This window comes from Trachypithecus francoisi, unplaced genomic scaffold (genome assembly GCF_009764315.1).
Source record: "Trachypithecus francoisi isolate TF-2019V2 unplaced genomic scaffold, Tfra_2.0 Lachesis_group16, whole genome shotgun sequence".
Lineage (NCBI taxonomy): Eukaryota > Metazoa > Chordata > Mammalia > Primates > Cercopithecidae > Trachypithecus > Trachypithecus francoisi.
Window position 1 is genome coordinate 38,263,951 of NW_022681461.1, and position 23,684 is coordinate 38,287,634.

General features: G+C 36.8%; 1 protein-coding gene across 36 annotated transcripts in view; it reads right to left on the bottom strand.

Annotated features, from left to right (window-relative positions):
• Positions 1-23,684, bottom strand: part of PTPRD (protein tyrosine phosphatase receptor type D) — a 550,040-nt gene that overhangs the window by 333,022 nt on the left and 193,334 nt on the right. The gene's annotated exons all lie outside the window — the stretch shown is intronic.

Consider the following 23,684-nt stretch of genomic DNA (forward strand, 5'->3'; position numbering starts at 1 on the left):
CGAGTAGAAGGATAGACATTGGAAGTTTGTTCAACATCCTCCAGCTCCTTTAAATGTTCCTAACATTCTTCCTCTTTCCTTAAAACACTTACTCATTTTTCATCTTGCATTGCAAGATCTAGATAGCTATCATGCAAGAATGATACAAAATGTAAATGAATATTTATGCACAAAGATATTCATCATATCATTTGTTTAGCAAAAGAGTGTAAGTAGTTGAAACAAACAGTATGGGAATTCTGTCAGTGAAATAAACTATGGCATGAAGAAAAAACATCATATAAGTAGTAAGTATTATAAAGCCTGTATCATATCACATAAGAAATGTTGATGATGCAATAATCAGCCACAAAAGCATACTATAGAGTTATATGTGAGGATAGCAGATAATGAAAAATGCACACACACACAAAGAACAAAGTAAATGAAAACACTAATAATGGTGTTCAGGAGGAGGTATTTTAATTATTTTTTCAACTGCTTCCATCTTTTATACTTCCTTGAATTCTTACAATTATGTTCTGGTTGAAAATGTTTCAAAGCCCCAAAACATTCTGCTGTTTCTTTTTTTTTTTAAAAAAAAAAAAAAATCCCTGTTACAGATTTTCTCTTCTCTCCTACTGTGTTCTAGTTACATGTCATTGAAAAGTGGTTTTAAATAACCATAGCTAAAATTGATTTTGAAAACAATCCTCAGATTATAAAAAAGAAAAAAGTCATAACAAAGTTCGTTCTTCCTGGCTCATCACCAGTATTTTCTCTGTACTGATTTCACGTTTCCCAGATGGTGTTCCCATTGGCTTGATGGTGTGTTCTGACTCTGTTTGGTTTTCTTGGAATCAAGGAAGCTGGATTCCTATCTAAGCTCCACCATTATGTATATGGATAATCTTGGAGGAAAAAAACAAATCACTCAACTTTACCATTTCTTGGTATGACATACGAAACACATTAATTTACAAAAATTGCAAAACTATGACATATGAAATAAATTAATTTGCAGAAATTGCTTCCAGTTTCAAGGTTTTCTAGTTTTATATATTATTTCCAAAGGAGGAAAGTTTAGGAGAGGCATATTTGCAATGCTGGTCCTGGGGAATGAATTTCTACCTCATCAGCAAATTCAACTTGTTGGTGATCCTGGAACTGGGAGCCTGCTTATGATAAAAAGTATTAGGAAAGCAAAACAGGCTCTAACAACCCTGCTAGATATCATAACCTATAGCATCTCAGTGTAGCAACAGAGACTGGATGATTACTAGGAGCTGTGGGAAGTACTTAAAAATTTTTTTTTTTTTCTTAAGATGGAGTCTTACTCTGTCGCCAGGCTGGAGTGCAGTGGCACAATCTTGGCTCACTGCAACCTCCACTTCCTGGGTTCAAGTGATTCTCCTGCCTCAGCCTCCCAAATAGCTGGGACTACAGGTGCACGCCACCATGCCCAGCTAATTTTTGTATTTTTAGTAGAGACAGGGTTTCACCACCTTGGCCAGAATGCTCTCAATCTCCTCACCTCGTGATCCACCCACCTTGGCCTCCCAAAGTGCTGGGACTATAGGCGTGAACCACCATACCTGGCCTCAAAATAGTTTATTTTTCTTTCTTTCTTTTTTTTTTTTTTTTTTTTTTGAGATGGAATTTCATTCTTTTTACCCAGGCTGGAGTGCAATGGCACGATCTCGGCTCACCGCAACCTCCGCCTCCCGGGTTCAAGCGATTCTCCTGCCTCAGCCTCCCTAGTAGCTGGGATTACAGGCACGCGCAACCATGCCTGGCTAATTTTGTATTTTTTGTAGAGATGGGGTTTCTCCATGGTGGTCAGGCTGGTCTTGAACTCCCGACCTCAGGTGATTCACCCACCTCAACCTCCCAAAGTGCTGGGATTACAGGCGTGAGCCACCATGCCCGGCCAAAATAATTTAAAATTGACTAACAGTGAGAGGATTACAAAATACTATACATTGATGTCACTTTTCTGGAAACAAATGAAAAATATATTACAAGTTTTTTTATTTATCTTTCTGTTGTTTCAAATAATGCAAATTGATAATAACTACTTGCTTGTCAGTATCCAATGGAGAAATTATAATTATGCAATGAAAATCTCTAGGGAATTTCCCTAGAAAAACAAAATGCATAGCTGTATTAAATGGTACAATACTGTCATTTTTAGCTACCTTCCTTTTCCTGTCCACAGCCTAAAAACTGTCAACCCTGAAAGGAAATCCATTGTAAGAGCCCAGCTTCCCATTTAAGTTCTGTTTTGAAATTTCTTGCAAGAGCATGTGAATACAGCGAAGGGCTGTTGCATAAAATGAGTGTGTACTATTAGAAATTAAAAAAAACTAGAAGTAGGATACCCTTTTCCCTGTATCTGGGTATTTTTTAAAGGATACCATCACATTTCTTATCCCAAAGAATGAAGAAAAGTTGGCACTTCTGACAATCTGCAAGTAGGCAATGGATGCTTGGGTAAGTGCTTCCTCTTGCCATGTAAGGACCTAGGTGAGAAAGCTCATCTGGAAACCACCGTGGGTGAGGGCATTAAACAAGTCAAATTAAACACAGAAATCTTATTTCTAAATGGAATGCAGAGAGACAAAATTCCTATACACTTGCAGAACAGGTATGAGTGTCATCTCAATGTTTTTCAGGTATATTTCTCGTTTATCTTCATTTTCTGGTCAGGCATTGAAGTTTTTTGTTCGTTTTTTGAGACAGGATCTTGCTGTGTCATTCAGGCTTCAGTGCAGTGGCACAATCAAAGCTAATTGCAGTCTCAACCTCCCAGGCTCAGTCAGTCCTCCCACCTTAGCATCCAGAGTAGCTGCGACCACAACCACACACCACCATGCTCGGGTAATGTTTTTATCATTTGTAGACATGAGGCCCCCCTTTGTTGCCCAGCATGTCTTGAACTCCAGGGCTCAAGGATCCTCCCGCCTCGGCCTTACAAAGTGCTGGAACTACAGGTGTGAGCCATCATCACACTCAGAGAAATGTTCTTGTAATATTGACAACCATAAAAATATGTCACCCAGGAGGGAGAGGTTGCAGTGAGCTGAGATCGCGCCACTTCACTCCAACCTGGGTGACAAGAGTGAAACTCCATCTCAAAAATAAAAAATTTAAAGAAAAGACAAAGAAATGACCACTGGGGCCGGGCGCGGTGGCTCAAGTCTGTAATCCCAGCACTTTGGGAGGCCGAGACGGGCGGATCACGAGGTCAGGAGATCGAGACCATCCTGGCTAACACAGCGAAACCCCGTCTCTACTAAAAAAAATACAAAAAACTAGTCGGGTGAGGTGGTGGGCGCCTGTAGTCCCAGCTACTCGGGAGGCTGAGGCAGGAGAATGGCGTAAACCTGGGAGGCAGAGCTTGCAGTGAGCTGAGATCTGGCCACTGCATTCCAGCCTGGGCGACAGAGCGAGACTCCGTCTCAAAAAAAAAAAAAAAAAAAAGAAATGACCACTGGATGTTACTGTAGGATTTTATTTCGGGAGATCAAGTCAAGTAATGAAATTAACCTATTGAACTGTGGAAAATTTATTAAAATAACCAGTTAGAACGTTTTAGGATCCGGAACTATTTTTCTAATTTCTACCACTGTAATGACTTGATACTCTTCCAAAAAAAAAAAAAAATCCTGAAAAGGGTCCTTAAATTTATTCTTTGAAAACAAGAAAATAAAATTGATCACACTACAGTTAAAAACAAAAAATTTCAGGGGCTTGTACACAGAAATTTTGTAAAAAAAAAAAAAATATATATATATACACACACACACACACACACACACACACACACACACATACATATATGTAAAGACATTGGTCTCACTGACAAGAAAATCATGACTTTCCCATGGGACCCAATGTCAATTTTTCTAGATTTGCCCACGAGATCCAAACTACAAAAAGGATATATGTCATTATCCTATGATATAAAGTAAGACTCCAGATAATATAGTAAAATCCTTTCACTAAGCATGGGTAGTACATATATAATCATTTTCGCTGGTCAAACTCTCAGACGGAGTCTGTCAATGTTAGGCAGCCAGCCAAAGGAAAGATATGAGGTAGAGAGAAGGCTAAACTTAATAACCCTAACAAATGCTTGAGGCAAGTAAAAATCTTTATTCTCAGAGGGATGTAACAATACACATCACCCACTTCCCTTCTCCATATCTCAGTTTAATAAAAGGAATGAGATGAATCGTCTGCCTTATTGTGTCATGGATGTTGTCCAAATTTAAGCCATGCTCTGAAGATGGGAAGAAAAGGAAGAGAATTCAAGTAAAGCATATAACAAGGGTGTCTACTAAAAAGTCACAATATAGGACAGACTAAGATTCAAATAGTGAAAATCTCCATTTTTATCCCATGAGATACAACCATCAGTATTATAGTTAGTCTACAAAAAACAGAAATGTCAAGTGCATAAAGATGGGGAGAAAGGCATTAGAACTTTCCAGTCACCATTATTTAGAGAGGCATCCTTCCATTACTGCTGTAGCTAATCACCATTGCCATCTACCTGAAGCTGCCAATGCTGCACTTTGCAAAATGCATTTGTTCTCAAGTTGGTTTTGACAAGTGAGGAGTATGATCTTTTATTAAACTAATGCCAGGTACTGCACAGCTGAAATTACTGTTCAACCCAGAAAGTCTATTTTCTAAATGGAAAGCAGAGAAGCTATGCATCCATATGCGTCAGAACAGAGGCATGGCTGATATTCTAGAATGGGTCTGCCAGGCTTGCTTGCCGTTTTCAAAGACTATACATTCTCAGGATGTATTCACAACACAGACCATAGCTCCTGGAATTTAGAAGAATATTATTTGCTACACAGCTCAGGAGGAGCCACAAACTGCACACTGATTTTTGCTTTTAAGAAGTTAGATTGTTTCTTAAAGTCTAACAATGCACAGTATCTTTGAACCTAATGGTTCTAATATTTGGATGCCATATCATGTTTCAAGTTGCTAGGCACTCTGAAGACAAGGTGATGAGCTCAACGTACACTTACAGCTATTAAACGTAGGGAAGAGAACCAACCAAGACCAGCAAATTGCTTTTGTCCTTCCTTAACAAACTGCTGTACTGAGGAGAAAATCCTCCCTTTAGTACACTATACTAAGTAGTGCTAGATGTTAATGGGGGAGAGCCATTGAAGTCCACCAGTAACATCCATAGACGAATGGAATTTATGAGAAATTCTTAAAGGTTAAGTAGATAACTCAGGGTTGAGGTATATGACTGGCCAACTGAGAATCACTTAAAACAGATTCACAGAAAGGATCACATGCTACGAAAGTGAAGAGACAAAATGAGGGTGCCATTTGTCTAATTTAATTCTAATTAATAAGCTGCTTCTGTGGACATCAAGAAAATATGTCGCATGGGGAACAAAACTAACAGCATGTAACTAATTGGCTGTTTCTTTTAACTGATTAACATTTCCTTAAATAGAGAGTTTTGTTTTTAAAGGGCTATTTGTCATAACAATGTACTTAAAATTTTTAAAGGGGAAGGTTTGTATTGCTGTTAAATGAGACAGGGAGAGAATGAGAGAATGTTCAATGGGAACATGCAGGTACCCCTGTCTTTAGGAATTGGCTTTCTCCCTAAAAAGTGCCTGTAGAATTTATGAGAAGGTCAGCTGAAGTCATCTCTGATCTTTCTTTCTCTGTAAGTGTCAGGATGAAAGCTCTGAAGGAGAGCTCAGAAACAGCGCCTTTGGGGTCCCGTGGGAAATGCAGGACATAGCAGAAGAGTGAGGGGTGGTTGTAAAGGTAATGGCCTGGTCTGAAGGTTTGAGGGGAAGGAGTTACCATGGGGCTTTACATTCCCTCCGAGCCACAGCAAATCTTACTGCCACTGTCGCAAACATGGAGAAGCCAGTGTTTGCAGGGATGATAGATCTTTGTTATAATTAGCTTCATTTTCGCTGGGACACAGGTAGTGACAGACAATCTGCCTAAGTCAACAGCACAACTATATCAACACACGACAAAAGGGAAGGAGGTCCTAGAGTTGATGTATCATTGCTTAGGAGGGCGAAAGCATGGCACAGATACCATCTGGGATAGCTTCCACAGCAGAGGCTGTATAGGAACCAGGGCCTGTGGGGACACTGAATCTGTCACGCATATTACAAAAGGACAACGCACATGGATGAAGACCACGGCATGGGTCAGAGCAGCAAAGTGGAAATGGCATGTTCCAATGTTTGAAGGAAATTTGTCCTATTTCAAGGTATAATAATACCTGGATCATAAACATGTGTTTTACAGCAGTGAAAAATTCTACGATCTCACCATCATAACTTTTTATTTAACAAACAGTCATGGGATATTATGACAAAAACAAACAATCACCTATGTTCTGTGTGCCCGGGCAATAAAATTTCCTGAACTATTGATGTGCTTAGTAAGGCTGGCCATCTGTTTTGGTGTAAGACACTAAAAATAACCACTGGTTTAGAGACATAAATTTCAGGAAGATGGCCTAAGTAGTCCTGAATCACTCGTAGACAAAATCTGTGAAGTCATTCTTACCATTCCTTATGCCATAGTCATGCATTCTTAATGAAAACATGTTATCAGCAACACCATTTAGACATTCACTCAACATCTTCCACATTAAGCCTCTGGGTTTGCTTACTACCTATTTATGCATTCAAAATACTCAGACTGTGCATCCATTTTGTTCAATAGAGTGATAAAGACCCTTATACTGAAATACATGAGAAAGTTATGCATTACATAAAATCTCCCAGGCTCATTCAGCAAAGATGTAGGCAAATGACACAATACTTACCAGCTTTTTTCATATTTCCTCTATGTGGTCACATACCCAGGAAGCCATTTAACATAGACCAAAAAGAACCTCTACCAATGCTTGCGCATCTTTTTGTAGAGTTAGTTTTCAAAGCAGATTCATTTACATCAATCACTGCTAATTTACTCGTTAATCATAATTTATCACATCAGATGTGCTGATCATCATTAAAAATAATCATTTATTCTCTATTCTAACCTGCTGCTTATCATGTACCTGCAAATTGGATCACACAGGAAAGGTAACTGGCTTATTTAAAAAGGAATATGAGAGCGGATATAATTGAAGTGGGAAAGAAAGAGAAAAAGAAACAAAGAACAATGCCACCTTTCCCAATTTTATGTTACCAAACTCCAGAATATCCTGCTACCTCTTCTATACAACATTTCCAGTGTATCAACTATATGAATTTTTAAGAGGAACTAGTGTGATGAACTGTATTAACTTCACTTTAGAAACCAGTAGTAAGCCAGTTCCACAAAGAGAAGATCTACTGGTGTCACTGTATGAGCTGAAAGGCTTTGAGCCAATATGAATTTTTATAACTCTTGCCTTCCAACCAAAGTGAGGTATTACCACAACTGACAAAAACACAGACCATTTCTTTTAAGATCGATCCATCTTACAGGAATAAGCTGACCACAACTTTTCACCTATCAATTGCACACTGGTTAAGTTGGCAAGATACTTTGGGAAATGAAAGTAGCTACTATATCCCCAAAGTAACTAAAACACTGAAGGGAGGTGTGTGTATACACATGCAGACACTTTCAATGAGCAATGAAAGAGATTTAAAATGATATTTGATTGTATTTACTGGAGAAATGTAGAAGTGTATTATAAGAAATCTTTGTAGACAAGAAAACCTTTTTATAGATACACAATTTTGATACATTACAAAAATGTTTTGTGTAGCACAAAATACAATGGAAAGTGATTTGCCTGAGTTTTTATTACAAAGATTACATTAACTATAGAATACAGTTTTACAATACATGTCATATTTCCTAAAGAAAGTCTATATTATTATCTTCTAAATATTATGACTTTTAAAATATTAGATGATTCCAATGATAAGATGCTTAAATATCTGGCTATTTAAAAATATTTTCTTGGCACGCAATATTTTACTTTAAGGGCTTTTTTTTTTTTAATGTTTTAATTTTTTTTGTTGTTGAGACAGTTTTTTACTCTGTTGCCCAGGCTGGACTGCAGTTTCACAATCATGGTTCACTGCAGCCTCATCCTCCTGGGCTCAAGCCATCCTCCCAGTTCAACCTCCTGAGTAGTGAGGACTACGGGTGCATGCCACAACACCATGCTAATTTAAAAATGTTTTGTAGAGATGGGGTCTCGCTATGTTGCCCAGACTGGTCTCAAACTCCTGGGCTCAAGTGATCCTCTGGCCTCAGTCTCCCAGTCTCCCAAAGTTCTGGCATTAGAGGCATGAGCCACCACACTCAGCAAGGGCTACTTATTAATAAGAATGTAGATACGGCCGGGCACAGTGGCTCATGCCTGTAATCCCAGCGCTTTGGGAGGCTGAAGTGGGTGGATCACCTGAGGTCAGGAGTTCGAGACCAGCCTGACCAACATGGAGAAACACCGTCTCTACTGAAAATACAAAATTAGCCGGGTACAGTGGTGCATGCCTGTAATCCCAGCTACTCGGGAGGCTGAGGCAGGAGAACTGCTTGAATCCAGGAGGCGGAGGTTGCGGTGAGTCGAGATTGTTCCATTGCACTCCAGCCTGGGCAACAAGCGTGAAAAACTCCACCTCAAAAAGAAAAAAAAAAAAAAGAAAAAGAAAAAAATAAGTGGATACATGATGGATAAACAATGGAAAAGGTAAAAGGCAAAGTAAAAAATAAAGTTGACTTGCCTATACACCAGTGTTTTTTCAAATGAAATAGTGACTTAAAAAACATACTGAAAAATGTCCCGCATTATTCACATTTAGACCAATACCCTGACAGAGATCATATTCTAAGTTTATAAGGTTCATGTTAGTTTTATTTTGTGCAATATCTAACATGTTGTAGGCATTCAATACCTTTCAAAGCAAGAATAATTATTTTGGGTCCTATGGAAATTTTAGGTATGTGTCTATGTCCCTTCCAGGTATTTTTCCCTAAATTTAGCATTTTTTTTTAATTCATTTCTCTGCAGACCCAAAGCTCTAAGCTGAAAAGTATTTGGCAATGATTTGCAGACTTCCAAACATTCTCATTCAGTATTAGGTAACCATTAGAACCAATAACATTTTGTAGGATATTAAAATTCTTATTTTCTGGTATACTTCCAATTCAGCACATGTAGCAAGCAACCAAAAGACATTTATTTTACATATTAAGTCCATCTTTTCTACAAAAATATCCAAATTCTTTCTTAGAGTGAAGAGAAAGAATTTATATTCATATATGCAAGTTGGTTGTGAAGAAAAGTGTTCTGCAGATGTCTCCCTGAGTTTAATCTTGCTAACCACGATAGATCTCTGCATTTTCACACAGTGGCCCCGCCCATTCACAAATTCTACTGAGTGAGCTATTTGGGGGTACAAAAGATGGAAAGCATGACAACTGGTTCTATGCTTGGGCTGTGAAGGCATGTATAAGCAAGCAGTGATAATAATAGATGATCACCCAAGGCCACGAACTAACCCTGTCCACACAGAGAACTCAAACTGATGTTAATTGGAACCTGGCACACGGATAGAGACTAGAGTACAATTCCTTGGTTTGTAGATGGAAATAAACCTATAAAGAACTTTAATAAAATGAGCTCTAGATGGAACACAGTGTAATGCAATAATGTAGTTCTTCTGTTTTTTTTTTTTTTTTTTCCCTAGCTACATCTCTGTAAAATAACTCTATCAACATTGCCATGACAGCATTTTAAATCTGAGGAGAAAATGTTTCATTCTTGCCTTCTGTGAACTGAAACACACATACACTACAAATTTAGAAAATCAACACAAGGAGGGGGAAGGGCCATTTTTTTCTCCCTCACTGAAATCTGTTATGTTTTGGCCAATCTTTTTGTTACCATTTTCCAAATGGCATTAAATTTATGAACATAAATATGCCTTTCACCTCTCCTGGTAAGAGAACTTGGATAACACTTGGCTCTGCAGACACAAGGTAACCCTACACGAATATTCTTGAAACACTTTTCAGTTGGATTACTTTTCAAATATCAAGTCCCTCATTTGTATCCCCAGGCAGTGCAGACCCTGGTAGCAGCTCATTTCAGTGCAGATTATGCATGCTTTTCTAGAGAAACACATTATCTGAGCCCCAGGAATATGGGAGGCTTTCCAAAGAACCACAGACAGTAAGGACCTTTATTTGCCAACTAACTTTTTCCCCATCCTCTAATTTACAGCTCAGGGTATTAGGTAAGAAAACAAAGGATTTTCCCACACAGAAATAAACTTTTTGAAAAACCTGCAAATGAGATTTTAATGACACTATTTACCAATATAGAATGCATGCCGAAATAAACTGACACACTTCTGGCGGTGGATTTTTCTTTTTTCTTTTTTCTCTTTTTCCCCTAATTTAACTGTTGCAGGCAACATCATAGCAATTTAAGTTGGTTTTGTGACAAATTATTAGGACACTTATTTTAGAAAGAAAATCAACCAATAATTACTGCCCTGGCACACGGCTATTGTTCACAGCATAAACAGAAGCTGTGGCTGACAGCTGATGGGCCCAGCCCCCTGCTATCCTTAGAACACATTTGCAGATACCCAAGGCCTCTTGCCAGACTAAGACATGCTGTAACAACGCTTTTCATCCAACAGAGCAGCACTGACCAGGTTATGCTGGGTACAATAGAATGACACCATTTTAGGACCTCTTCCCAGGTTGACTTAGCTTTAGAAGCTAAAAATACTGTTATAAATACTAGGGATTCCATTTGTATAATGACATTGGCCTTTTTGCACCACTCTAAAATATTAATGTGTAATCCCAAGTACTTGAGTTTTAGATACAAGATCCCGAGTGTTTTTGTTAGTGTCTACAGATCATGATGTAAGAAGAAAATGTTTTCTTGTATTTGAGTAACAGAAGCATTTGGGAATGTATGCCAGGTCACACACATGAGATTCTAGATGAACTTAATCTTAGAGAATGAGAAAAGGGGTCTGCAGTTTATCATGAGATAAGCCTTTATTCCACACCAAATGTAAAGATAAAGCCTCTGGGATCTCAAAAGTTGAGTGATATATGCTGCTTCTTTCCCTCCATCTTTATATAACCAAGTCATAGTAACTAATTTAATGAAAGGAAAGGTGCTTTAAAGTTCTCTGTAGCACCTTTGTTCAATTTTACTGTCTGAAGTTTTTTGGTAACCTATAGAGAGTAAAAGCTGCCTTTTGAGATGGATCTAAAAATGCCACGAAAGTAGATCTTCTTTCAGAGTGAAAAAGACAAAAGAGAAATCTAAAGGGATGGGCTCCAGTTAATAATTAAATATCTATTAGTTACCTCAATTCACTACATAAATGGCCTCTGAGGATTGTCAGAGCATCTTTCTAAGTCAAAGTAAACTACAGAGAAAGACAAAAACAGTGTTTAAAAATTGCAAAGAAACCCCATAACTTAGATTGGATTATATACAAAGCATTTGGTAATATAGTCATTATTTTTTAAAGGGTCAATATAAAGGTTCTGCCATCCTTCACTATCCATCCCATGTTCCAAACAGTCAAAGGGCTCCCACTAGTGGTCCTGAACCCTGTAGTATATTTCCACACAGTTCCTTTCTCCTAAGAATCCCCAGTCTATTCTGTACTATGCCTTTCTCCTTTCCTATGCTAAATGGCTAAGCTTTGCCTGAGAAATCACAAAACTGTAAGGGCTAGTACCATTGCGAATTCATGATCTACAGTCTCAACTAGACCCCTATGTCATCTATCAATCAACCTCCCACCCTTCACCACCCTCCAGCAGTCGGCTCTGCACTGACCTCTCACCTCCAAGAGATCGATGCTTTTGCCTCCCACATCAACAGATAAAATAATGCCATCAAGCATGAACTTGGTGGCAAGTCACATCCTATTCACTGTATAAGAATTTCTAACTTAGAAAACACTTTTCCCTTTATCTTATTCAAAACCAATTGCTTCATTTGTGCTCTTGATTCACTCTTCGCCAAGCCCTAGGAACCTTGGTGCATCAATTGTCCCATCTACCTGCATAATCAGCATCTTCACTCTCTTCCTCTTGAATAGCTACTTCCTCTTAAAAAAGGGCCTTGCATTACTGACATTTTGGGTTGGACTATTCTTTGTTGTAGAGCCTGTCCTGTGCATTGCAAGAGATTGAGCAACGTAGCCGGCTTCTACCCAACAGATGGCACTAACATCCTCACCACCAGTTATGACAATCTAACATTATCAAATGTCTCCGGGGAAGACATCCTAAGTTTTAGCACCAAAAGTACTGACTGTATCTCAGGAAACCACAGGATGGTTGGTCCCCTAGCTCAGACACCTCCAAACATAGTCAGCTACCCCCTACTTTGTACTGCTCTGTTCCATTTAAATATTTTAATTTCTGCACGTTTCACCTAGCTTATAATTGTCCATCTTCTCTCTCTTCTGTTAGACTGTGAGGCAACAAAAGTCATGATATGTAGTGGGCACTCCTCCGGTATTATAGCGCTCACCAAGGATCATGCTTCTACTAAAGTTTATGGAGTAAACAATCAGTTCATAAGATTTAAGCATATACCCTGTATATATGAGCATATTTGGCTAAAGCCAAAATACAGGAAAAAGAATTAAGCACCTACGTATGCTTTTATTGACAAAGTTATATAATCATTATATACTCTATATATGTAAGCCAGTGTTTAAAAGATATATACAAAGATTGTATTCCCTCTGTCCATTTCAAACTGCCAGAAATTTAAATGTATTTTCAATTATTTCTAAGCACTAAGGGTTATAACGAAGAAAATGTACCTAAGTGAAACAACTAATAATCATTTTTGGTACAAAATAAACTTAATACATGACTACAGTAAATGGTTTCTCTTCCTATGTATTTATCCTTGGATTTTAGTCATTAGGAAGGTAATATTGTTCAAGACCATTAACTTGCCAGTACTGTACTAGCTTCTCAAGTTGACCCTAATATGTGATATTATTAGCTCTTTTCTTCTGTTAGACTTTCCCTGTAGTATCTTCATCAATCTTTCTAGCAAGATTGTTTTTTCGTAAGAAAAAAAATTTCACATACTAAAACATAGGACAATAGGAATTCATTCAAGATTCCTAAAACATAACTTGTAAATGTAATTTGTATTAGATTAATAACAAGCAATCATTGATTTTAAAAAATTAAATAGTTAAAAAAATAATAAGGAAAGATGAGAGGATATTCTTCACAAAGTGGCAATCCAGCCTAGTTGACAAAGTACTCAACTCTCTGGTTATCCAGAAAGACATGGAAAGTTTTCTGTGTAAGCAGACTTCACATGTGATATTTCTCTAAAGCACCTGAATAATCAAGAAATACAACTTCTGCTTTCCTCCCCTACCTCTTTGGGGAAATGTATTTTATAAATATAAGTAAAATTCATAGTTTGATGGCAAAAAGGCCGATATGTCTTGGTTTTTGGCCAGAATTTATTGTAATTTAGGGGTTAAACATAGCAAAGCTGCAACAACATAATTCGTTTTTAAATTCACAGTAGTCCTTCATCCCTGAATAATAAAAAGCATTTTCTGGAAATAGTGTGCCTCGTTTTACTAACTTTAGATCTTTAACGTCTGAACTTCAAATTGTAAACAACAATATGAATATGAAGGTGTGTACAGAAAAACATAAAGGAGATTTAAACATAAAGCTTTGAAAAAGTCAGTAATGAGTGAACAAATATATTCCAATCACCATCAGAGCCCCAGGAAATGCCACATACATAAACTTTTTCCACAGTCTTTGCATTTTTTATATTCCTTGGAGCATGACTCTCTCAACCATTCTCACCTCCGTGATTTTTTTTTCTTTTTTTTAGTATCTCCTTCACCCTTTTCTTTTATATTACTATATCTTTGGCAGGGCTTGCTTATTTTGACTTCTGGTCTTCCCAAATTCACCCAAACTATTAAATAGACAGTGCTATCCAAGAAACGTGCAGTTGTAATCAGGCCATGACCGTGTTCAAGAATCTTCAATGGTTTCCTACTATTGCCTACTTAGTGCAGAGGAGAAAGTCCTGTTGAAAGAATTCACTAAACCTATCAGACAAGACATTTTACGTTACATCTCTAATTTACCTGAGATAGCATCAGCTCTCACTGTTCACAAACAAATCAGACTCACAGCCTTTTATGAAAAAAAAATATTTTTTTAACATTTTTATTTCAAAATACTACCCAACAGCCACCCACAATCAAATTACCTGTTGTTACTTGTTAAAGACCCATATTCTCTGATCCAGATCCTGAATCAGAATGGCACAGTAAGGCCCGGGAATTCCTGTCACTAATGTCTCCTCCAGATGATCTTTTAGCATACTAAAATTTTATAACCTTTTTGTGTATTTGTTAAGACTATTCCATTATTCAAAAATATTTTCACTAAAACACCTGCTTCTTGAAAGCTGATTCCACTTTCAGAGCCATCTCGAATGCCTTCTCCTGGGTGAAATATTTTCTAATCCCCAATCAAATATCATTTCTAAGGGCTCTGAACTCATGTATCACTGGCCTCTCTCATGGCCAGAAATAGATTTACTTTGACCTTAGGAACCTTCAGTTTCAGGACCCTTTTCTTGCATAGGTACCACACGTCACACTGGCATGGTCAAATACGTTATACAATTTGTAATAGTGAGATATTTCCCTCCCAGTCACGTGAAGGCCACTCTTATTTACCTTCACATACAGTAGTGTTAGAAAGCTGCAGGCAATTTTGCAGGATCCAACTAGGGAAGCTGAATTGAAATATATTTATTTTGGATTTAGTAGAATATCTTTATGTGGTTCACAGTTAAATTATTGCCGACCTCTGGTATAGGAAAGGTTTCTGGAAATACTCCTACTGCTCACTTTTTTAACTCATCCAGGTCCTTAGATGAGGATGTCAGTGACAAACTAGCTGATATGTGTCATAAATTCAAAGAGTGTTATAACCTGTCACTGTACAAGAAAACTGGAATGCCTTGAAATCACACAGCTTTACATCACAGAAATTATCACATTACCAATAGTAAGTTATAAAGCTGACTGAAAGCTTATGGATTATTAATTTTAAGAAATATAAACTTAATAATTGCCAACCTGACTGGCGAGAGATGGTATCTCATTGTGGTTTGGATTTGCATTTCTCTAATGATCAGTGATGTAGAGCTTTTCTTTCATATGTTTGTTGGTCACATGTATGTCTTCTTTTGAGAAGTGTCTGTTCATGTCTTTTGCCCTTTTTTTTGAAACAGAATTTCGCTCTCGTTGCCCAGGCTGGAGTGCAATGGTGCAATCTCAGCTCACTGCAACCTCTGCCACCCGGGTTCAAGCGATTCTCCTGCCTCAGCCTCCCGAGTAGCTGGAATCACAGGCGCCCGCCAGCACACCCATTAATTTTTTGTATTTTTAGTAGAGATGGGGTTTCACTATGTTGGCCAGTCTGGTCTCAAACTCTTGACCTCAGGCTATCCACCCACCTCGGTTTCCCAAAGTGCTGGGATTACAAGTGTGAGCCACCGTGCACAGCCTGCCCACTTTTTAATAGTGGGTTTTTTTTCTTCTTGTAAATTTGTTTAATTTCCTTGTAGAGTCTGGATATTAGATATGTGTCAATGAATAAACTGAAAAAACATTCTCCCATTCTGTAGGTTGTCTGTTCACTCTGATAATAGTTTTTTTGCTGTGTTCTTTAGTTTAATTAGATCCCATTTGTCAATTTTTGCTTTTGTTGCAATTGCTTTTGGTATTTTCATCATGAAATCTTTGATGAAACCTATGTCCGGAATGGTACTAAGGAAAGCATACATTTTACTAAGTTTTATATCTTCTGCAGAAATTGGCACATGGTTTTTTGTTTTTGTTTTTTTTTTTAAGGCACACAGTTGGCCTCTCACTAAAAGTCTATCTAAATAAACTGACTTATTTCCATGATCATAACAATTTAGATTTCATTTCAAATTATTTCTTATAATAATGTTGTATATCCTTTTGCAATACTTTATAATCAAATTATTTTTTCTGAATTTAACAGATTTATTTCTACTTGCCCCAAAATCTTAGCAGCAAAATATTGCTTATCTCTTTAATTAATGATGTATAGAGAATATGCTTTGTTTTTTTCTCTCTCCCTTAAATAACCGAATTAAGAGAATAATGCAGAAAATGTAGTAGTTAAACTGATTCTTTTCTGCTTATTTGGACCCTAACATGTTGCCTAATTACAACAGTAGTCATCCACAGATAATATGAATAACAGATTTTATGGGAATTAAAGGAGCTCTATAAAGGACTGATGTTTTCTTAAGCCTGTTATTATGGAAGTTTACATGTAAATAGCAATTTAAGTTTTAAAATCCTTACTAGTAGTTGCAATAAATGTTCATTATTTGGTAAATTAACAAGTGCTATATGAGAACCAGTGTGAGTCCCTTTCAACAGAACTCACATTGGTTCCTATTAAATTGTTCCGATCTTTCCAATTAAGGCAATTTTTCCCACAAAGGACATATTGAGAGATTCAATGAGTAGTTTTTAATAAGTTAACTATCAAGAAAGATATTTTTCTATTAGTACCAGTAGCCAATATGTCTATTTTTTAAAAATGATTTCAGTATTTCCTCCAAGAGGACTAGATTCTCTCATATGTATCCTCAGAGACACAAAACAATATGAATTTGGCCCCATAATTACTTCTGCAATTTTGTGTAGCATCTAGATAAAAGTATATTTGGAAAAAAAAAAAAAGGTGAAGACAAGACAGAAATTCTCCTTGTTTTGTATCTAGATGGAAACACTACCCTAGTTATAAAGGATGAGGCAGTGTCTATTGCTACCACTGTAGAGTATTTCCTTCAAGAAGGCTGGAATACTACATTTCCTTGATACTGAATCCCTGATATACAAAATGACCAACATAAGTAAGTAAAATTGCAATGTATATCTAGACAATTAACTAAAATGCTAATTAGGCTCCAAAATCCAGTTTTAGTGCCAATTTTTACACAGCGTCTGCTCTAATTGTTCATGATTATTTTTTTGCTGCAGGCCCTTTGCTTCCTTCTTCCTTAGGAAGCCTTGAACTTATTCTCATCCTTCAGCAATTTCAAAAGAAGTAACTGGAAAAAAAAAGTGACAAAATTAAGAAGGACACTGTGCCATTCCTTTGAAGCAGAACATTTCTGAATGAGAGAGGTATGATAATTATGCCACTCAGATGCATATCTACATTTTTGCCATGGTCCTTGAGGACTTGGAGAAATTTTAAAAATGAATTTCTTCAAGCGAATGCTGAGACATTTTGGCTGCAAGAATCTTAGGAGACTGTGTTGATCAGCTGGTGGCTACCATGCCAGAGAAGTCATGAAATGTTCCAGCTCGAAACTGATTTAAGACAGGGCAACAATTACATATTTTATGAGCCAAAATATTACACTATCCCATCAAAAGTCCTCCAGATTCCAACCTGTTGCTATCACCATGACCATCAATATTTTCAAGTAATACTACTAAATAAAAACCAGTCAAGAGGAAAGGTTTCTAATCCTCTCCATCCAGGAATACATCTTTGAAGGTTTCTATCACTTCTAACTTATTTCACACCATGTTCTGAAGCAGCAAGCTATCTAAAGTTTAAATACCAGTAGAGTGGATTTCCATCTGTGGTGTCTTGGACCAAGAAGAGTGTACAGAAGTAATTGGTTGGGGCAAATAGAAAAGGAAGGAAATCCTTAAAGCAAATATGGGGCTGTTCACAGCCATTTCATTTCACGGATTTGTCTGAGAATAAAGAAAGATTTCAAATTTAAAAATTTTCTACCTACAGTTTTAGATGTCACTATAATTAATATCAATGTTCTCCAAATTATCAGAATCATTCCTCTTCAATGATGATATTTGAGCTAGAGAAAGAGTATTATCATGGCAGTGTAAAGGAATTATTCACCAATGAAGAATAAATGTAGAGAGAAAGAGACTGCTTCAAAAGATAATGCAATATCATACCTATTATAAGAAAAATAATTGTTCAAAACAACTTCATCCAAATTGGTGGAGACACCCTCTGTTCCTCAGGTACAAAAACGTGTAATGTAGTCATTACCATTTCCTAATGAATTGCAAATTTGTTTTTCAGAAATGATTTTCCCAAAAAGCAAACATACCCGCATCAGTTTCCTCAAATATTAACCATATTCGGTTGAAATGTTTCTAAATATAATATGTACATGCTCTTGTCTTACACAGGGGTATATCCTATAGAAGAATCAATAATCTAAGCCAAGCAATAAAAACCATACAAGTAACAGGATTTATTTTTACGATCACAAATATTTAAAGGTTATAGGATTTACATGTATTATTTGTTTTCTTTCTCTGCTTTTGATTCTGTGTGGCTCTGTTTGTAACAGTGCTTTGAGGGTTAAGCCCACTGGTGGCAGATGCCTGGGTCAGATGCATTCAAAAAGATAACATTCATCCAAATTAGTTGGAGTCCATAAAAAACTGTTTCTCACATTCCTGTCTCCTATTACTGAGTCTGCTTTATTGGTTACTGATCTTTGGCTCCCATTTTCAGCTATGCCTCCAGGATCCTCCCCAGCTGGCTCCCAGCCCCAGTGAACTTCTCGTTTTGACCCTGGCAGACTGCCATGATTCCACCTCTGAAACCACAAACTAAACTGGACTTTTTCTTTCTTCTGCAATGACTTCACATACTCCGGATTTGGTCCTGCTAAGCCCTGTATTGTATTAGGCAGAGCAATCAAAAAGCAAATCTCAAAGAAGTAAGGTTTTATATACAAGGACTCTTGACTTTCCATTTACTCTTTACCTTTTTAAATTTAATTCTTTTCATCAACTTACAGGACTTTCCACAACCTGACAGTGGTCCTGGATAGTAGTAACAGTGAGCAATATGACTAATCTTCATATGGCATCTCAGACCTCAGAGAATCACACGAAATTTATCATTTAACTGAGACACACACACAAACACTTGCACTCACTCTGACTATCAAAGAGCTTGTATCATTTCGCTTTGGCAGATGATGAATCTGAGGCTTATCGTTCTCAAAATCACACATTTTTGTGGTTATAGAATATTCCCAAGGTCAGATATTTTATCTACAAATACCCTGCTCTTTGTCATAAGCCAGACTCTTACAAGCTGAAGAGACAAAAATGCTCTGGACATAAAGATCTACCTGGCCTGAGGACCCTAAAAAGAATCACACCTTATTATAACACTCAGAGAAAATCCTAAAGGGAAATCCCCTCTTCATCATGATCAGTACATAGTTCAGCCCAGGAATATGATTCACTGTTCTAAATTGCATTGTCAACTCTTCAAAATCAGTCTCTTATTTCTCATTATCAATTATAGCAGAAGGTTGTATTTATAATGTGGGCATTTCCACATTTGGTATCAAGGCAGTACTATGCCTGACATATAGAAAAAATAAATTTGTATTCCAAAGGGAAATTTTAATGTCTAGGAACAATAAAAGTGTTCGAATGTAAAATGTTTACAAAGAAATAAAAAGTTCACTTCAAAAGTTTCACAAAAGTAAGAATAGCTGTAATTTTACAACACTTGTTCCTTTTCTCTAACCTTTAAAAATTTTGTGCATAAAAGCAGAAAGCAAAAAATTGCAACATCATCATCAATTATATTCTACTATTACTCTGCCATATGTTGAGAAAAGCAAGACAAGAATGTTGATTCATACTTTCACAGTTATTTCTGTGTTTATGTTGTATTTCTCCAACCATTGTCACTTATTGAGTGATTGTGACCTATGCAGTTACAGTAAAGTAAAAACGAAAAATCTCCTCCTGGTTAATTCTAAAACTTCATAGCATTTTGTATGTTTCACTAAAGATTGAAAGGGACAGCTAATTAAGTATTTGGTCTACAAAATGGATTTATTTATTTATTCATTCATTCATTCACTCACTAGTAAATCTTTACTATATTGCCTAGGCTGGCCTTAAACTTCTGGGTTCAAGTGATCCTCTAGCCTCAGCCTCCTCAGTAGCTGGGACTCCACATGCATACCACCAGAGCCAACTTTTTGTTGTTGTTATTTTTCATAGATCTATTCAAAACCTAAAGAAGAACAATAACTTAAAAGGATTTGATGTATTTTACGTGAGAGACAATCAAGTCACAACTGCATGTTTAATTACATAAATGTATATCAACAGCACTGATGCTCAAACTCTCAAAAGGAAAAGCAAAATGGGTTCCTACATTTGTTACTGGGGAAAAGGGGTCACTGCTATGTTGGAAAAAACAAAAACAAACAAACACAAAAAAGGTCAGACTCCAAGAATAGGATGACAAGAGAATGCTTGAGGAATAATGCCAATCTTGGGATCAAGAGACAAGGAAGCCTCTCTGCAGCTGGTTATGTTTATGGCACGGTCTAGGTACAACACGGAAGATGACACACAACTATAGTCTTTCTGTAGTCCACACCTGTTGTCTAATTGTAGACAACTCTTCAGGGCTCTGATACAGCCTGGGAAAAATAGAAAATTTTCATTCTCTGGCTTTTTTCCAACCCCCAAACCTAACCCTCACTAGGGTTTCACTTCCTACTTGTTTATCCCAGTAGCACAGACTCACCAATTCACCACAGGCCCCAACACTCCCTACTGCCTTTCCCTCAAATCAGCACCATTTTTTCACTTTTATCTGGACCCTGTAAGCATTTGAATCTGTGATTCTCAAACTTTCATCCCATACTAAAATGGATATTAGTTTTCCATTTTGCAAACTCATTTCTGAAAACAACCATCTTAAATTTTGGTTCTGTGGCACACACATTTACCTTTTTCTGATAATTACCTTAAAGGAAACCACTTTCTACATATGTATATAAGAGTTAAATGCTAAGCATATTATCTAAAGTCAGTAGAGACACAGCGGGGAAGGAATTCCTGGTGCCTGGAATACACAAATAAAAAGGTTTTGTTTTCATACATTTGCATAACTCTAAACTTCTCAGAATAATTAGTCTGTTTGCAATGCTAAAACCTGGTATAAAAAGTCAAATATTTTTTATTTCATCAAATAAAAACTATTTAGAATTGAGCTTTGGAAACTGACTCTTCCAACTGGTCTTTTGATTGAAAGCTAATTTTTTAAATAATATACTTCTTATAATGAGGAGAATATTTTTCAAACATGTTTGAGGAATGGAACACTCAAAAATCTTGTTTTTCTCTTTGTAAAACGAAACTAGTACTGAGATCATTGGCTTTTTTTTATTTTCTATATTCTAAAATAAAGGTAAAAGACTCACAAGGAAAAAGCTAATAATAAGAAAATTAAAATCTTGGTTAACTTTGTATTTAACAAACTAAAAAAAATCACTGTCACTGAATGTTAGACGGGAAATTTTGTTCTACATGTGATTGTAAAAGCATAGCTGTGATTGAGAATTTTATTTTAATAGTATAGTTTTTGCTGTTATTTATTTATTTATTTATTTATTTATTTATTTATTTATTTTTGAGAGGCAGTCGCACTCTGTTGCCCAGGCTGGAGTGCAGTGGTACGATCTCTGCTCACTGCAACTTATGTCTTCTGGGTTCAAGTGATTCTCCTGCCTCAGCCTCCCCAAGTAGCTGGGATTACAGGCACCTGCCGCCACACCCGGCTAATTTTTGTATTTTAGTAGAGATGGGGTTTTACCATGTTGGTCAGGCTTGTCTCAAACTCCTGACCTCAAATGATCTGCCCGCCTCAGCCTCCCAAAGTGTTAGGATTACAGGTGTGAACCACTGTGCCCAGCCTTTAATAGTATATTTGAAAGATGATGGTACTATATTTGCTTAAATGAAACCACAAAAATGATTAAAGTGTAGATATTACCAATTAAGTCTTCAAAGTGTGTACAAAAGAAAGCAAGCTTAAATAATTGGGGGAAAATGTTTTTTAAATCATTGTGTCTTCCCAAGCCGATCTCTGATATGTCACACTGCTTACAGATCTTTCCGGATGTCATGGAAAAATATTTCCTGCAGTCTTTTCATTATCTCTACCATGTTGAGAGGATATTAACTTTTATTTTAACCAACATCATTTGGAGACTGAACTCTAAAACATAGTCCAAAACCAGTTGGCTCTTCATCCTCTCCAAACTTTCTCTAGAAACTTAAAGAGATGCAAACGTCTACACCAATCATTAAATAAATCCATTCAAGATTCATATCAGAATTATCTCTTAATAAGCCTTTAAAAAATGACTAAGCATCATATTCCTTCTCATTTCTCATTACCATGTATGTATCTATCAACTCTTCTGAACCATATTAACCATGACTATCGAAGTTCAAAATTTTCTTAGTGAATGTGGACATTTTCCTATAGAGAACACAATTGTATAGATGCTGCCAATCGTTTTTCTTCAATAAAGGCAAATTGTTGTGTTAAGCACTATGGGTACAAACACAAGGCAGGCACCCATCTCTGATATCACACTGCACACCATGAAGCATGGAAAAACAAGCCTTTATATAGTACTTGTTCCTCCAATGTGACAGATCAGCCAAGTGTCATGAAAGCTACACCTGCCAGTCAATCTATACTTTCCCAGTGAGCAGAGACCACCAGGTCATATACCTCCAGATAGCTCTGGTGTTTATGGTATATAATTCTCTTAAATGTATATTTGCTGAGACACAGTAATGACTCACATTGTATATATCCCTACACTACACTATTCCTGCATACAGCCAGAAGCTACTTTAAAATATTTCCCCAGTCATATTCATACACAAAGATAAATAACTTTTTCAGTTTTTCACCAAATTTTACATGAAGTCTCGAGTCCCATGGTTTTATCACAAAAAGGTACGCTTCAGCTTAAGAAGGGAGGAATTAACCATTCAATTTCTAACAATAACGGTACACTGAAGCCCTAATTCAAAAGGTACAGTCTGGGAAATGTTCACCAACTGCACACAACTGTGTGATACGTAGAATGCAAAATACTTCATGCTTTCTTAGCAGAACACTAAAATCTATCAGAGAATGCACCTTGATTTTGTCCAACTACATCAGTAAAAGTAAAGCAGCAAAAAAAATTTATGTTCACTCATTCTCAAAAACAGTTTGAATTTTTTTGGAGGGAGGGGGTAGTTCTTTCACAAGCAGTCTTTAATTGAAAGTAAGATTTTTGTTTACTTGTTTCAAATGCATCAAATTACTATGAAAAGCAGAAACAAATGTTAAGCTAGCCACTGTGTCCCCACCAAAATGCAGCAGGTCTTAATATTCTCCCAGCCATTCTGACAACCACCTTAGGCAGTCCTTCCCCTCTGGAGACTTGGCTGCACTGCACTGGGGAGTTGCATGATGTCCACATGAAACTGTACCATCTGGAGCTTGTTTTTAATATAATTACTTCAAAACAGAGAAAAGAATTAAAAAGCAGGGTTTTTTTTTGTTTTGTTTTGTTTTTGTTTTTGCACGAACTGATCCTTTGAAAGCTACTGAGAGGTGGATAGCTTACCAGAATTAGAAAGAAAAGCTGAACTGTTAAGTCACTTCCTCTAATTAAAGATCAATACAGACGTTATTAGACATTCATTCTACCCATCTAATCCAGAGTTGTGATGTTACTTTTCATG